Source organism: Camarhynchus parvulus, chromosome 18 (genome assembly GCF_901933205.1).
Source record: "Camarhynchus parvulus chromosome 18, STF_HiC, whole genome shotgun sequence".
Taxonomy (NCBI): Eukaryota; Metazoa; Chordata; class Aves; order Passeriformes; family Thraupidae; genus Camarhynchus; species Camarhynchus parvulus.
Genome location: NC_044588.1, coordinates 6709425 through 6725316, shown reverse-complemented (window position 1 = coordinate 6725316; position 15892 = coordinate 6709425). Strand labels below are relative to the sequence as shown.

Sequence of the window (15892 nt, the reverse complement as noted above, 5' to 3'; positions counted from 1 at the left end):
CGAGCCCCCCCAGCCCATGTTTGGTAACTTCCTCAGCTGCCCCGGGCCCCCAGGAGCAAAACAAGGAGCTGCCACTGCCTCAGCTGGGGAGGGAAGGGACAGGAGGGGACACGCTGCAGTTTGGCCTCGGCAGTTTTGGCCCTTCAGACACCTCCCAGCTCCTCAATTCAGAGATGTGCCTGAGAAGCTGGGTCTGAAACGGGGAGGTGGGAATGGGCAGGAGGGGTGGGAAAGGCCAGAGTGGCATCCCAGGCTGGTGCCCAGTGAAGAGCTCTGGCCAGGAGGAGCTGGGACACAGAGCTCTTCTGGAGCCCTTGGCCGTTTCCCAGGTCAGCGCCTGGGGCAGGTGGCACTGTAACATCGTGACATCGTCACCTGACCTTCCCTGTCTGCTATTTCTGCTGCCTCAGGATTTCTCCTGAACTGCTGGTGGCCGCGCAGCTGGCGGAGGCCGGGCCCATGTCCCTCCCTGGGCTTTCACCTGGTGCAGGTGACGCAGGCACTGCGCGTGTGTGCTTTGCACAGCGGTGTTTGTCTCCGTGGGCCACCAACGAAAGGGGATTTCGGCTCTGACTGCGTTTGCTTTTTTTAAAATTCACTGGAATTTCACTGTTGAACCCACAGCTATTTTGGCCCCCGTGCAAGTTTCGACTCTCGGAGCAGCAGAGGCAGCGGTCACTCTCTTTGACAAACCAAAATCCACAGAGGAACCTGCACAGGTTTCTGCCCCAGTGCTGGCCGGGCAGGACCTGGCCAGGAGATGGGGACAGGGACAGGGGGCAGGGGACAGGTGTGGGGCAGAAACCAGGCTGGGACCAGCCTTTGCTCAGGCGCAGCCCCCAGGGCAACGGGAAAATGCCATTCCCAGGTGCCACCAGAGCAGCATGTCCCCAGCCTGGTGTCACCAGCCCGGGCTTGGCACTGGCACAGAGAGGCTGAGGGCTTGTCCTGCAAAGGTGACACAGGGCAGTGCAGGGAGGGAAGGAAAACAGCACACACAGGAGGGAGGGAGGGATGATGGATGGATGCATGGATGGATGGATGGAGTGGCAGGTGAAGGGTTAGAAAGGTGCAGGGATGGATGGATGGATGGATGGATGGATGGATGGATGGATGGATGGATGGATGGATGGATGGATGGATGGATGGATGGATGGATGGATGGATGGATGGAAAGAAGGAGAGATTGATGGAGGGAAGGGCAGATGGATAAATAGCAGGATGGTGGATGCACGGATGGATGAGGAGCAGAATGGCAGGAGCAAGGGACAGAAGGAGGGGTGGATGAATGGAAGAGTGAAGGGTGGAAGGGAAAGTGGTGGTGGTGCTACAATAGATGGGTCCATGGATGGATGGATGAGGGGATCCATGGATGGATGGATGAGGGGATCCATGGATGAACGGCAGGGTGCGGGCAGGGAGGCAGGAGCAGAGGCGCGGCTAGATGGAGGGAGGGAGGGAGGGAAGCACGGAGGGCTGGGCGGGTGGAGGAAGCGCGGGGCGGGGGCAGGTGCCCGGGCACGGCCGGGGCGGGGCGGGCCGCGCACGTGTGCGGGCGGACCCGCCGCCAGCCCCGCCCGCCCGGTGCCGCCGGTGCCGCCCGGAGCGGAGCGGAGCCCGGCGAGAGCCCGGCGGGGCCGGCCGAGGATGGGCACGGAGCCCCGGCGGCAGCCGCCCCGCAGGTGGGAGAGCCAGGGGGAAACCGGGGCGGGGGGACCGCGCACGCACCGAGCCCGGGCTGTCCCTGTGACCGGGACAGGGGGACCACGCACGCACCGAGCCCGGGGTGACCGGGACAGGGGGACCGCGCACTCACCGAGCCCGGGCTGTCCCTGTGACCAGGGTGAGGGACAGCGCACGCACCGAGCCCGGGGGGACCGGGGCGGGGGGCTCCGTACACCCCGTGTGCGTGGAGGAAGAGCTCCCTTGTGTTCCCGGGTGTCCGTGAAAGCCGCGGCTTGGGGCTTGGTGCGCTGGGCACCGCTGTGCCCGGAGGGGCAGTGCCGCTGGCGGGGACTCGCTGCAAATGGGGGGACAGAAAGCGGCGGCGTGCGGGGCTCGTATGTAACTGGGGGCACCTCTCAAACCCACCAGCGGGATGTCACTGCCCGGGCTGGGGTTTCTCTGGCACCCTTGGACGGTGTCCCTGCAGCCCGTGCCTGGGCAGGAGGAGCCGGTGTCACCCCGGGTGGGGACGGCCCGGCTGCTGTGACTCATTTCGGGACTCTCTGTTTGTTTTCCTCCGCGTGGCCCCACGGAGCTGCCGCTCGGGGCCAGGTGTGGGGCCCTGCCCGCCCCAGGGGACCCCCGTGCCGCGGCGGGGTCCCCGGGAAATGCCGGGGGCTCTCCGCTCCCCGCCGGGGTTTTGGCAGGGCTGCGGGCAGTGACTCACCCGGGCGCTGCACAGGAGCCCTGCCCTGAAGGGACCCAAAGGTCACCGGCCGCCTGTCGCTCCTCAGCCGGGTCCGGGCAGCCCGGGGGGCTGAGGAGCAGCCCCAGGGAAGGCTCTGCTTTGGCAACAGGATGTGGTTTGGGATGTGACAAGCTCAGCAGCGTCACCCTCCAGCATCGGGGGCTGGACACGCGCCAGCCCCGGCCGTGCCCGCGCTGCCTCTCTCAGCAGCCCGTGCTGCTGGCGGTGCCTGCCGAGAGCATCTCCCAGCAGGTGCTCCTGTGGCCTCCCAGTGCCACCAGTGCCACCAGTGCCACCCGGCCCCTGCCCGGCCCGGCTCCCCCACAGCTGCTTTGGAGATATGGGCCCTGAGGGAGAAAAAGGCTCTGCTGATTCAAATCACTAACGAAAGCGGGAGAAAAGAGCTTTCAGCGCTTTGTTTTGATGTTTGTGACAAGCTGGCTGCTGTCCCCAGCACCGATAGCGGTGCTCAGGGCTGGTTTCGGGCCGTGCTGCTCCCGGGGCAGCGAAACTGCTCAGGCAGCTGCGGGCTGGGGCTGCTCCTGCTGCCTGCCCTGATGCTGCACAGCTGCAGTTTGGTTTGTTTTCCCATTCAGGTCAGTTTTCTAAATCTCGGTCCATGCAAACTCCAGGGATTATGCAGGATGTTAAGGGTTTGATTTTCCTGCTGTCAGAAAGGTCTCTTGGTTTGGTGTTTGGGTTTTGCTCTTGTTCAAAGCACACACTCGGATGGAGCTGTGAAGTGTTTCCGAAACCTGGTTGCAAAGTGGTTTGGAGCTCGGGGTGCTGCTCAGATTAGAGCTCAAACATAGAAAGGTGAGAAGATAAGGAGGCAGAGCCGGGCTGTGGTGGTGGCAGCGGTTCTGTCCCTCAGTCACGGTGGCTGTGTGAGGCTGGAGGGCTCCGGTGACGCCGGGGATGCTCTGCAGCTTTCCAGGTGTGCTGCGGTGGGGGCTGGATGTGAGCTCAGGGCTCTGCCTTTCCCGGCCCTGTGTGGGCACCCCTGTCCTGCTCCCGCAGCTCTGCAGCTGCTCCGGGCAGAGGAAAGGCCACGAGAGGTGCTGGAGGTGCCCCTGCAGGGGGAGAAGCGGAGTTCTGCTGTGCCTCGGCTGGGTGAGGGGCAGCCCTACACCTCGGGCTGTGGGATGGTGCCGCTGCTTCTCCCTCCTCCCCGGGGAGATCAGGGCATCCAGCTGGGACAGAAACCAACCAGAAGTGGCCCCGAGTGCCTTCTTGCTGAATGTGGAAATGAAGATGTGGGTTTTGCACTGAGAAAGAAGAACTGAGAGCAGTGGGAAGTGCTGGCAGAGAGGAGCAGCGGCTGCTCCAGCGGGATGAGCTGCTCTGGCAGGGCGAGCTGCCCGTGCTGCAGCAGCCCCGGGGCTGAGCGCTGCCAGCGTCAGTGCTCTGCCTCTGCTGGGCACCAGGGACAGCCCAGCTCGGCACGGGGACCTTGCCATGCTGCTGCTCAGCCTGGAGCAGTTTCCACTTCTCTTTCCTGGGTGCCCGCTGAGCAGTGGGGCTGCCCAATTTTGCATTTCTATTCTGCAAGGGGAAAATCGTGCCTGAAGGTGTCATTCAGGTGAGTGGCCCAGGTGCTTTTGAGCAGCGAGAGGCTCCTTTTGTGTCTGAGCTCTGCTCCCAGCAGCGGTTTGAGCTTCCAGGTGAGAGGATGGGGAGAGAGCATGAGGTTTATATGGAAACTGCCCCCCAGCTCCCTGGGCATCGCACTGCTGCCCACATTGCAGCTCTGTGCTTTGCTGCTTCGGGCTGGAAATGTCACTGCCTGGAGGAAACGGGAGCTGTGGGTGCAATCCAGGCCCTGCAGCTCTTTCCCTTCCCTTTCCTTTGCTCAGCTTCCCTCCCAGGCTCAGGACTCCCCCTCCCTGTCCCGTCCCTCGTGTCCGGTGTGAGGACAGGTCCCACCCACCCAAAGCCATGGCCGGGGGCTCCAGGTGACATCTGCCACCCCCGCAGGGCTGCGTCACCGGACTGGGGAGGGCTCTTTGGTACGGGGGTGTGACCCGAGGATATTCCCGGGCACCCGGAGAGCATCTCCCGGTGCCGCAGCCCCGAGCGGGGACAGGACCTGTCCCCAGCGCTCCCCGCTGGCACCGAGCCCCGTCCGCGGCTCCTGGCGGGAGCGGCCGCAGCTCCGGAGCGCCTTTCCCAGCACGGAGACCAAACCCCGCCGTTCCCGTCCTTCTGATCCGTCTTTGGCACCAATTAGCACGACGTGAGAACTTGTCTCCCTGCTGACGCGCCCGTGTGACTCCTCAGATGCTTTAATTGCGGTGTTTTCGGCGGCCGGGTGCAATGAAATGGTAATTGTTGTGATTGTGCGCCGGGCGGGAACTCAGAGATGCAGCTCTTTGGCGAAGCCTAATTAGGAAATAGGGACACTGTTGGGAATGGCTCTGCAATGTGATTTTCCTCATGAAAGCCGCTGAATAGGCAGCCTTGTAATGAAGAACAGCCTCGCGAGGGCACTGCCAATTGCTCTTCTCTAGTGTTAATTTTGTATTTCCTCCCCATTGTTTCTAATACCCTCTTGGAAGAGCTTGAAGATAAAATGCTTTCTTTCCTTGCGCCTCGTATCCTGTTTGGCAAGCGGCGATTGGAGCATGTGCATCTGGAATACATGAGAGGCCAGGCGGGAGCTCCTTCAGACTTGTTCAGCTCTGATTTCAAGCCCTGCCACTGGAAAAAAAAATAAAGGAAAAAAAGAAAAATAAAGCATCTTCAGCTTGCGGCTGCTGGGCTCCCGGCGGCTGGCGCAGCGGGAAGAGCCGGCAGGGATGGCAGATGTGCGGCTGGATGGGAGCTGGGGCCGGGAATGCCCGGCAGGGATGGCAGATGTGCGGCTGGATGGGAGCTGGGGCTGTGCAGCCGCAGCACAGCGATGCTCAGGGAGCCTGGGACAGGCTGGGGCTGTGCAGCAGCAGCACAGCGATGCTCAGGGAGCCTGGCAGGGTTTGGAGCCCGGAGCTGGGGCTGTGCAGCCGCAGCACAGCGATGCTCAGGGAGCCTGGGGGGTTTGGAGCCCGCGGCTGAGCTGGTTTCACTTCAGCTGTGTTGAACCTGCAGCGCCTGAGAGCTCACCCAGATTCAGTCTCTGGCTTGGTAAAGCCGAGCCTGGAGGCCGGACCTGCCGGGGCAGCTGTGGCTGAGCGCTCCCACCTGGGCTGCTCCTTCCCGGAACGGGGCTGGAGCCCTCGGGGTGCCCGGGGCTGCCTCCCGCCCTGTGCCGGCCGGGAAAGGCCCGCAGGTGGCTCTGGCCGGCAGAAGGGAGCCGCTGGCGGAGCGAGGAGGGGGATAGGAGAGAGCTCCCTGGCTGTTTGGGGCAGTGACAAGTCTCGGTGACAATTGTCAATGACTCTGTGCCGCAGGGGCTCTGTCTGTATTTGTACCAGAGGTGGGGCTGGGCCTTGGCTCCCCCTCGAACGCTCTGTTTCATTGCTCAGAATCCCCGCAGTGCTTGGGCTGGGAGCAGCTTGGGTGCCCCCAGAATGCTGCACGAGCTGGTTTGGGGTGGGCTGAAGCAGAAGTGAGCAGAGCTGGCAGGAGCAGCCCATGTGGGGGATGCCGGGGGACAGAGGACACGGTCCCAGTCCCGGTCACGCCGCTGGCGGCTGCTGTGTCTGAGCAGGAAGGGCTCAGCTCAGCCCGATGCTGTGACTGCCCCAGCAGCTGCCGGGGGAGGGATTTGCCGTGGCTGTGAGCTCTGCTGCAGGGCCCGTGTGGCTGCTCCGGGTGCTTTCCCTGCCGTGTTTGCCGTTCCAGGCGGGGCTGTGCGGATGGGGCACGGCTGCTGCTGCTGCTGCTTTGGGAAAGGCGCCTTGCTCCGGGCCTGCAGAAGTGTTTTCATCCCTTCCACAAAGGCCTATTCTTTGTTGTCTCAAATTAGGTTGAAACGCTTCCCCTTTCAGCTGCTTCCCCCGTGCTCTGTGTCTATTTAAACTCTCAGTCCAGAGGCTTCTCGGCAAACAAGATCCCATCCTTTCAGGTGGCATTTCCCTTTTCTCATTGTTTCTGGCAGTCTGTGCATGTGAAACCCCGCCAATGTTTCTTCATTCTCGGTGTCTTTGTGTTGATAGAGCTCCTAAATGTGTACACACAGTGTGCAGCTGCCTGGGGCACTCACAGCATCTCTCAGGTGTGAGGGGTGTGCAGTGAGAATGAGGGAATTCCAGCCCGGGGAGAGACCCCTGCTCATCCAGCTGTGGGAGACCCCTGCTGCTCCTCATCCAGCTGTGGGAGACCCCTGCTGCTCCTCATCCAGCTGTGGGAGATCCCTGCTGCTCCTCATCCACTGTGGGAGATCCCTGTTCCTCCTCATCCAGCTGTGGGAGATCCCTGCTGCTCCTCATCCACTGTGGGAGATCCCTGTTCCTCCTCATCCAGCTGTGGGAGATCCCTGCTGCCCCTCATCCAGCTGTGGGAGATCCCTGCTGCTCCTCATCCAGCTGTGGGGTCCTGCTGAGGCCTCCCTGGATCAATTAGCTGGGTTGCAACCAAAGCCAACAAGGTCAATGATCCCCGAGGGCTGCTCATTAACTGGGCATTGTCCCCAGGCTGGTCTCGTCTCCGTGCTGGGGGCTGCTCCCTCAGGGAACTCCAGGGTGTGGAGCAATGGTTGCAAACCCACGTTTATGGCCCAGAGCCTGGGAACCCCCTGGCCCTGAGATGCCAGATCCCGTTGCTGGTTTAGAAATGATGGAGGATATTGAATGTTAAATTACATCCCACCTGCTCCAGGTGAGAGTTAAACACCATCCCACCTGCTGCAGGTGAGACTTAAACATGGTCTCACCTGCTGCAGGTGAGGGTTGAACACCATCCCACCTGCTCCAGGTGAGAGTTAGACACTGTCCCACCTGCTGCAGATGAGGGTTGAACACCATCCCACCTGCTCCAGGTGAGGGTTGAACACCGTCCCACCTGCTCCAGGTGGGCTCCAAGCAGGGATCACCATGAGGATGGTGTTTTAGGATGAAGGGGCAGCCTTTGGAAATGGAGTGCCCACAGTCACTGCCAGCTGAGCTCCAGCAGCAGGGCTGGGATGAAGGGCTGGGATGGAGCAGGGCTGGGATGAAGCAGGGCTGGGATGAAGGGCTGCTCCCAGGAGGGATGGAGCAGGGCTGGGATGGAGCAGGACTGGGATGGAGCAGGACTGGGATGGAGCAGGGCTGGGATGGAGCAGGGCTGGGATGGAGCAGGACTGGGATGGAGCAGGACTGGGATGGAGCAGGGCTGGGATGGAGCAGGGCTGGGATGAAGGACTGCTCAGCTCCCAGCAGCAGGGCTGTGATGAAGGAGCCCTTTTTCTGCCCCTTTTGGGAGAAAAGCCCCCGTGCCAGGAAGCTGCAGCCTGTCCTGGGAGGACCTGGGGCTGAAAGTTCCTGTGCTGAGCTCCCTGCTCCTGTGCTGGGTGCCTGGAGGAATTTGGGAGCTTGCTCTGAGGTCAGGGCTGTGCCAGCCCAGCTGGATTTCTCTCTTTAGTGCTGGGCTGCTCTTGGTGTCACCTGTGGCCGTGGTGTCCCCTCCAGATCGGCCCTGAGCTGGGGAGAGGGGACAGAGAGTCATGACAGGTTCCTCACGTGGAGAAGGGGGCACCTCTTGCCTTGTGCTCTCAATGGATTTTTGGGTTGCCTGGGATGTAGCTGTGCCTGTACAAGGCCAGCCCAGAGGATGGTCCAGCTCAGGGCCCTGCCCTCAGGCATGGCCAGCCCAGGGCTTGGAGCTGGCTCACCGTGGTGGGGCTGCCCCAAGGTCCCCAGTGCCAGCACCTTCCCTTTGTGCACTGTCCCCTGTCCCCCTGCACCTCTGGGACACAGGAGTGGCCTCCAGCGCTGAGCCTGCAGCCTCCCAGGGGTGCACACACCTTTGGAAAGGTCTCAGGCGCTGGGTTTGTTGTTCTCCCTCCCAAGGAGGAGTGGATGCTGCCCTGGCTGTGTGAGGGCGCTCAGGGGGTGAAGCCTGCTGGCCTTGGCCACTGCTGGGTGGTGCCCCTGTCCTTGGGCAGTCCCTCCTTTGGAGACCTCCTTCCTCCCTTCCTTGCCCTGCCTGGCATGGGGGAGCTGTGGCTGTACCCCCCAGGTGGGGCTCACACCCTCCTGGCAGGTGTGTGACATCCAGCCCTGCCTGCCCCTGGCTGAGGGTGATGGGCACAAAACCTCCCTGCCAAGATCTGTGACATCCAGCCCCTCCTGCCCTTGGCTGAGGGTGATGGGGACAGAAACGTCCCTGCCACCATCTGTGACTTCCAGCCCCACCTGCCCCTGCCTGAGGGTGATGGGCACAAAACCTCCCTGCCATCATCTGTGACTTCCAGCCCCACCTGCCCCTGCCTGAGGGTGATGGGGACAGAAACGTCCCTGCCACCATCTGTCCCCGTGGCGCTGCAGCCAGTGGTGCTGGGAGCAATCCGAAGGGTTTGGGCAACCAAGCCAGGGACTGAAATGCTCCTGGGTTCCCAGCAGGGCCTCCACAATGGCAGGAAGCAACTTCTAAAGCTTCCTTTGGATACACAGGGCCTTGGGGGAAAGATTTACTTGCTTGTTTATGCTGGAAGTTAATCTGTTTAGTGGGTTTGGCATTAGAGCTCACAAAAAGCCCTCAGAAATGGTCACGCTGCTGTTTGTAGGTTTGTCTCTCACTTACTTTGTGTCACAGCTGGAGGAGTTCAGCAGAGCCAGTGTCAATTGAAACCTCACGTGTAAACTTGTTTTTCCAAATAGCCAGGAGGAATTGGGATCAGCTCCTGCACAGGAGGGAGCTGCACGGGGAAGGCAGTGGGGCAGGGCTTGGGGTCCCCTCTGGGAGGGACCCTGTGCCACCCGGGATGGTCCCTGGCCCCATCCAGGCTGGGAGATGTTTATTCAATGGAGAAAACCCACCAGACCCAACCCCGTCCCTCCTGTGAGCCAGGGGGGCAGAGTAAGGAGCCACAGGACATTTGTGGGGACAGGAACCCTGGGAAGGGTTTGGAGGAGAAGGACAGGCTCAGAGAACACAGGATGGGACAGGAACCCTGGGAAGGGTTTGGAGAGGCAGGACAGGCTCAGAGAACACAGGATGGGACAGGAACCCTGCGAAGGGTTTGGAGAGGCAGGACAGGCTCAGAGAACACAGGATGGGACAGGAACCCTGCGAAGGGTTTGGAGAGGCAGGACAGGCTCAGAGAACACAGGATGGGACAGGAACCCTGGGAAGGGTTTGGAGGAGAAGGGCAGGCTCAGAGAACACAGGATGGGTCAGGAACCCTGGGAAGGGTTTGGAGGTGCAGGGGCAGGCTCAGAGAACACAGGATGGTGAGGGGCAGCGCTCCTGGTGTGGCAGCTCTGGTGTTTCCCTGTGCTCTGGAGGTGACAGTGCCACCCACACGTGACCTTGCACAGTGAGAAGGGATTTTCCCAGGGATGGCCAGAGAAGGGCCCTGTGTGGGGCAGCTGCTGTGGGCATGGGGGACACGGGGCTGTGCTGGGACCCTCCTGATCCCAGCCCTTCCCTGGGGCACCTCCAGGGGCTCACGGGAGGAGCTCAGCACCAGCTCCAGGTGTCCCACAGGAATTTGGGAGGGTCTCCTGCTGAGCCTGAACATGCCCAGGGTTTCACCAGCTCTGCCCCGTGAGTGGGCACAGACCCCTCCCAGCAGGGATTGCCCTTGTGCCTGTCCCTGGGGGTGCTGGGAGGGGTCACTGGCCACTGCTGAGTCCTTCAGTTCCTCCTCAGCACGAACAGCTCAGGCTGCTGCTGCTGCTGCACTTTGGGAAACACCTTTTCTCCCTCTCTGGATGATGCACTTGCTGGATTTTTTATCTTTCCCCCTGTGACACACAGGGTGTGCTGAGCTCCCACCCTCCCTGGAGAGGAGCCTGGGGCTTCCATCCCACCCTGCTGGGGAGAGCCACCTCCTGTCAGGCTGTGCCCACGCCAGGCTGTCCCCAGCCTCACTCCTGGGATCGCACCTGGAGCCAGGACTGCCTGTGATGTTGGGTGGAACTTCAGCCTCCCCTGAGCTGACAATGACTGGTGGAGGCTAAAATTAACTCTTGCATCATGTGGCCAGGGGTTTTCAGAATTGCTGCCAGGAACAAGAGCATTTCCTCTCTGAAAACCGAGCTATAAAACTGGGCAGCTCTTACTCACATCAGATCTGTGTCATTTCTGTTGGCCTTGGGGTTTTTGAGGAGGAGAACAGAGCTGGCTGAGTTCTGCCAAACTCCCAGAGCCCCGGGAGGGGGCAGGGTGGGGATGGGGTGGTGATGTCCTCGGTGGTCTCTCCACCCCCATCCAAGGTGACTGTTGGAGGCAATGGCTCCTGTTCCTGGACAGACCCAGAGCCCCCAGGAGCTCCACAGCAGAGCACAGAGATGATGGGGCGCTCCAAAGTCACTGCATGCTTTATTGGTGTTCCTCTTGCTTGGACTCCATCGTTTTTTGGGGCTCAGGATGATAACCCTGGCGTTTCTGGTGCTGTGAGGAACAGGACACCAGGAGTGTTGGCTGGGCAGGAGTTCACAAGGATTTCAGGCTGGACAGGGTCCCTGCCAACCCCAACCACACCATGAATAAACTCTCAGGGAGCACCTGGCCAGCCACAGCCAGCTCTGGCCAGCCTCATTCAGCTGCATCCCTGTGGAGATCAATATTCTGTGGGCAGCAGTGGCAGTTCCCTTCTTTAGCTGGTGCTGAGTGAGGACTTTAGTCCCCCAGCGGGTTCTCCCTCTGAGCAGCTGTGCTCTGGGGAGTTTTTGGAGGGGAACTGGGTTTTCCTGCTGAATGGCCTCCTCTGCAAGCCCCGAGGACCTGGTCCCCCTGAGAAAGTCGATTTTCCCCCTTGTTCAGGGGGAATGGGAGCCCTTGGCCGTGGCAGATCTTGTGTTCAGCTCCCCCAGTAACTCCCAACGAGGTGGGAATTCTGGGCATGTGAATTTTCTGGGCGTTGTGTTCTGACCCTGGGACTGCTGGGATGCTCTCCCTGCTAATTAATGCTCTGTAATCCCAGTGCTCAGGACAGTCCCTCTGAGAACACCTCGGGTGCCTCTCTGGGGATGAGCTACAGGAGGAACTTGTAAAGAGTTCCAGAAGGAACTTGTAAAGAGTGAATGAGGCCTGAGCCACTTCTGGGTGTGCTGGAGAAAGCTTCTGCTAACGGGGCGTAACCCCATGGGGAAAGGATGCAGGAGACCTTTCCCTCTACACGGGGATGGAATTTCCATCGTGGCAGCAGAAATCCAGGCTTTGGTGGCTGCAGGGACAGGAGTGATGGCTGAGCCTGCTCCAGAGTGGAGAGCAGGACAGGAGTGATGGCTGAGCCTGCTCCAGAGTGGAGAGCAGAGCCTCGTGCTGAGCAAAGGGAGCAGGCTCTGGTGATGGGTGGTGGGAAGAGCCTTCCCCTCGGATCTGGCAGCAGCTGCTGAGGATGGAGCTGTTCTTTCAGCCCAGGTGGGCACACACAGGGAGGGAGGAGGGAGGAGGGGCTCTCCAGGCTCTGCTGCTGCCTGGGGGAGCTGACCCCTCAAACCAGGGGGAAGGCCCAGGACTGCCCAGGACTGCCCAGCTTGCCCACGTGTGCCATCCTTTAGGGCAGCCCAAAGTCCTTGGTTGGCCCTGGAGCTGCTTTCCTGCCCCTCCCTGCCCAGCCCTCTGTGCCCATGTACCCTGCTGGGGTATCTGGTGAGTGCCAGGGGCAGCCTGGTCATTTCTGCCCCATCATTTGGGTCTGGGCTTTATTTCAGGGGCAGCCTGGTCATTTCTGCCCCATCATTTGGGTCTGGGCTCTATTTCAGGGGCAGCCTGGTGTTTCTGCCCACACCATTTGTGTCTGGGCTTTATTTCTGGGTTTTCTTGCTCTGGGCTGCTGGTGTTCCTGGAACTGCTTGCCCCAGAGCAGGGCCCTGTGCAGCGCCAGCCCTACAGCGTGGCCAGAGCTGCCCCTCGGATGTGGCAGGCGCCTGAAATCCTCTCCAGGATAGGAAAGGGCGCCACAACTTCCCCCTGGCCCCGAGCACTTCTCCTTTTGGGGCAGCACATGGAAGGTGGGGTAAGAAGATCTCTGAAATTGCAGAAGTGTGGGTTGCCCTTGGAAACCGTGTCCAGCCATAGCTGGGGAGGGGGATCTGTGTGGGGATGGATTTGGGATCTGTGTGGGGATGGATTTGGGATCTGTGTGGGGATGGATTTGGGATCTGGGTGGGGATGGATTTGGGATCTGGGTGGGGATGGATTTGGGATTCAGCTCCTGGCCCGGGGCTTCCTGCTCAGCTGGGAAGTGTTGGAATGGCAGGAGACCCCAGCACAGGGGGCTGCAGGCTCTGCAGGCTCTGGGGAGTTCCCTTCTCCTGTTTCTCCACCCTTGGGAAGCACCATCCCATGTCCCTGCTCCCCCCTGGGTTGTTTTGGATCCCGTGCAATGCTGCTGGTTTCCACAGGAGTATTCCCACTTGGGATCATTCTCTGGTGCTGCTCAGCCCTCAGCCTGTGCTCCTGGGGATGCTCTTGGCCACTCCCACTGAGGCTGCCGGGCTTTTGGCTGGAATTTTCTTTGACCTCATTTGGTTACCCAGCCCTACGTGGGCAAAACATCCCAGGGAAAGGAGCTTATGCAAAAACACCCAGAGCCAGAGCATTTCCAGAGACACAGAGGACTTTCCAAGGTCACACCACAGATTCTGAGCCTGGGAACGACTCCCCAGGGCAGCCGAGGGGGATGAGGAGGAGGAGTTGGGCCTGTGGGGGAGAGCAGCAGCAGTTTGGGACATGCTGTGGGTGACTGGGGGGGTCACCTTGTCCCTGTGGGCTCTGGGGTCCCACAGCAGCACTTCCCTGAGCCTGGGCTGGGGCTCCTGCAGCAGCTGCTGGGGCTCTGGGGGCCTGGGGGGAGGGAGAAGGGAGAAGGAGCAGCCCCAGCCAGGGGAGCAGCCCCAGCCCGAGCCCCCAGCCCTGCCCCTGCCCCAGCCAGGTGTTCTCCAGCTGCTCAGAGGGGCTGGGAGGGGCTGCAGGGAAGCTGGGAGTGTGTGAGGAGAGGAGGTGCCAGCACAGGGAAGTGCCAGTGAGGGCTGGCAGCAGGCACGGGCAGAGTGGAGCCGTCCTGAGGGGCACAAGAGCTGCTGCTGCAGCCCCTCTGTGCTCTGCCCACATCCCCAGGGGTGGCCCTGGCACCTCGGGTGAGTTTCCTTTTCTCTCAGCTCTTCTCAGCCCTTTCTCCTGCCAAGGGCACAGTGGAGCAGCAGATCCATGGCTGGAGCCAGAGCCACGAGGACATCTTGGGATGGGATGGGATGGGATGGGATGGGATGGGATGGAGGATCAGGGTCAGCAGAAGTAAGGGACAATGCTGGATCCCTTTGATGCAGATTTAACCCCAAATCTCTTGGGGTTAAATGCCTGGGCCCCTCAGGGCTGAGTCCTTCTCTGCCAGGTGATGCCTTTTTCTGGGGCTGAGGAGCTCTTCCAGCTTGGGGGGATCCTAAAGCCTTGTGTTTCCAAGAGTTTGTTGGGATTTTCCCTCCCCCAGCTCCATCTGCAGTGGCTGTGCTTGGGACCAGCCCTTTGAAGCCTTAATTGCAATTATGAATCTTCCTCTGTTCCCAGGTCTCCCCTAATTGGCTTCCTGTGCAAACTTGAGAGCTGGAGAGAGCAGGGCTGAGTTCTGAGAGGGAGCTGGTGGTTCTGAGAGAGAGCTGGTGGTTTGTGATGGAGCTGCTGTTTTCTGAGGGAGCTGCTGTTTTCTGGGGGAGCTGCTGTGTGTGATGGAGCTGCTGTTTTCTGGGGGAGCTGCTGTGTGTGATGGAGCTGCTGTTTGTGATGGAGCTGCTGTGTGTGATGGAGCTGCTGTTTTCTGTGGAGCTGCTGTGTGTGATGGAGCTGCTGTGTGTGATGGAGCTGCTGTGTGTGATGGAGCTGCTCTCTGAGGCCCTCAGCCCCACTCAGGGCAGGCCCTGCCCGCTGCTGTGCCCAGATGCTCACAAGGGTGGCATTATGGCCAACCTAAGCTGATTTACATGCCTGCATTTGCAAAGTGCTAATCTAGCGGGATGTTTTTCCTTTCCCCCTCCTCCCCGTTTCTTTTCAGCCCCCTCTAATCTCCTGCTCTCCCTGCCAGGTTCCCAGCTCCTTTGGCTGGAATGGGCCCCAGCTAAATCCTTTATCTGTCTGTTTGGCAGCCCCGGGTGCAGTAGTTAGCAAACGAGTGACACTTTTCCTGGCTCATTAATTAGATTTACTGAGCTGAGTGCTTGCTGCAGCAGCAAGACTCTGAACAAGGCAGTTCTGTATTTTGTTTCTGAGAAATTTGGGATTTAAAAAAACAAAACAACAAAACAAAGCAGTTCCAGGGCAGTTCTGGTCCGAGTGGTCAAATGCACAGCTCCCCTGCTTGCAGTGCTGCTGGGAACACGTGGTGTTCTCGTGTGCAGCTTTATTTCTGCAATTTGCTGCTGCATGGGCACTTCTGGCTGTGTGTCATTGTTTTGCTGCTCAGAGACTTTGAGGATGGGTGGCTGGGTGCCCGGGGCAGGATGTCTTGGTTAAGGCAAGTGGTTCTTGCGGGTTAGAAATAACCTCGGTGAAGAATTAGGATGTTTTATTATAAAAATGCTTTTTTGGCATGTCCTGCTCTGCCAGCTTTGCCTGCCAGGTTAATAAGTGGGATTGGGAAGGGTACAGTAGGAGATAAACGTGAGAGGATGAAAGAAAATTGACCTTTACCTTTGCAGCTGAGGGACTGTGCTGAGCAGGAGCCTCGGCTGCTCCTGCTGGAGGGGAAACTGAGGCACAGAGAGGCCTCACCCAACTCTGGGCTTTGATCACGGACTTGGGGGTCCCTCTGGGAGCACTGGACAGCAGCAGCCTGTGTTGTGTTCCCTCAGGGATGAGCAGCCTGGCAGGTGACAAGTGCTGGGTCCTTGTCCCCGTTGTTGGGCACTGGGACAGCCGGGGAGCCCGGGGGATGCTCCCGGCGCTGCTGAGTCACAGATGGAGCTGTGGGGCAGGGAAAAGCTCAACAACTCATTGAAACACAGAGCTTTAGGTGCCCCCCAAGCTCCTCACCCCCAGAAAACCGCGGGCAGGTCACTGATTTCAGTTCGGGATGTTTGTGCCAAGGAGCGAAGTGCCCGGCACAGGAGGAGCTCCAAGGCTGCCCCGGGGTGCTGACAGAGCTGCCGCGGCTCCGGGAAGGAGCTTTGGGGGTACAGAGAGAAACATGTTCTGCTCTCCTCTGGGAAGGAGAGCACAAACACCAGCGAGGTGTCCCAGAGCTGGGGACGAGAGCAGAAATACCGGAGAGGGGTCTCAGAGCCGGGACCGAGAGCACTTTGCCCTTCTCCCCGTGGGAGCTGCCCTCCAGAGCAGCAGCGAGTGTTCATCGCCGCCGGGACAGCGAATTGCCGCTAATTGGCTGCCCCTCATCGAGCAGGGGCCAGGCAGGCTAATTAGCCATGTCTTTCACCTCCCGCGTTAATTTGGAGAGTG

At 60.3% G+C, this 15892-nt stretch overlaps 1 protein-coding gene across 1 annotated transcript in view; it reads left to right on the top strand.

Annotated features, from left to right (window-relative positions):
* The first annotated feature begins 1618 nt into the window (after window positions 1-1618).
* Window positions 1619-15892, top strand: part of PIK3R5 (phosphoinositide-3-kinase regulatory subunit 5) — a 38987-nt gene continuing 24713 nt past the window's right edge. Inside the window, 1 exon segment of the mRNA XM_030962168.1 lies at window positions 1619-1682. The gene's annotated coding sequence lies outside the window, so the exon portion shown is untranslated.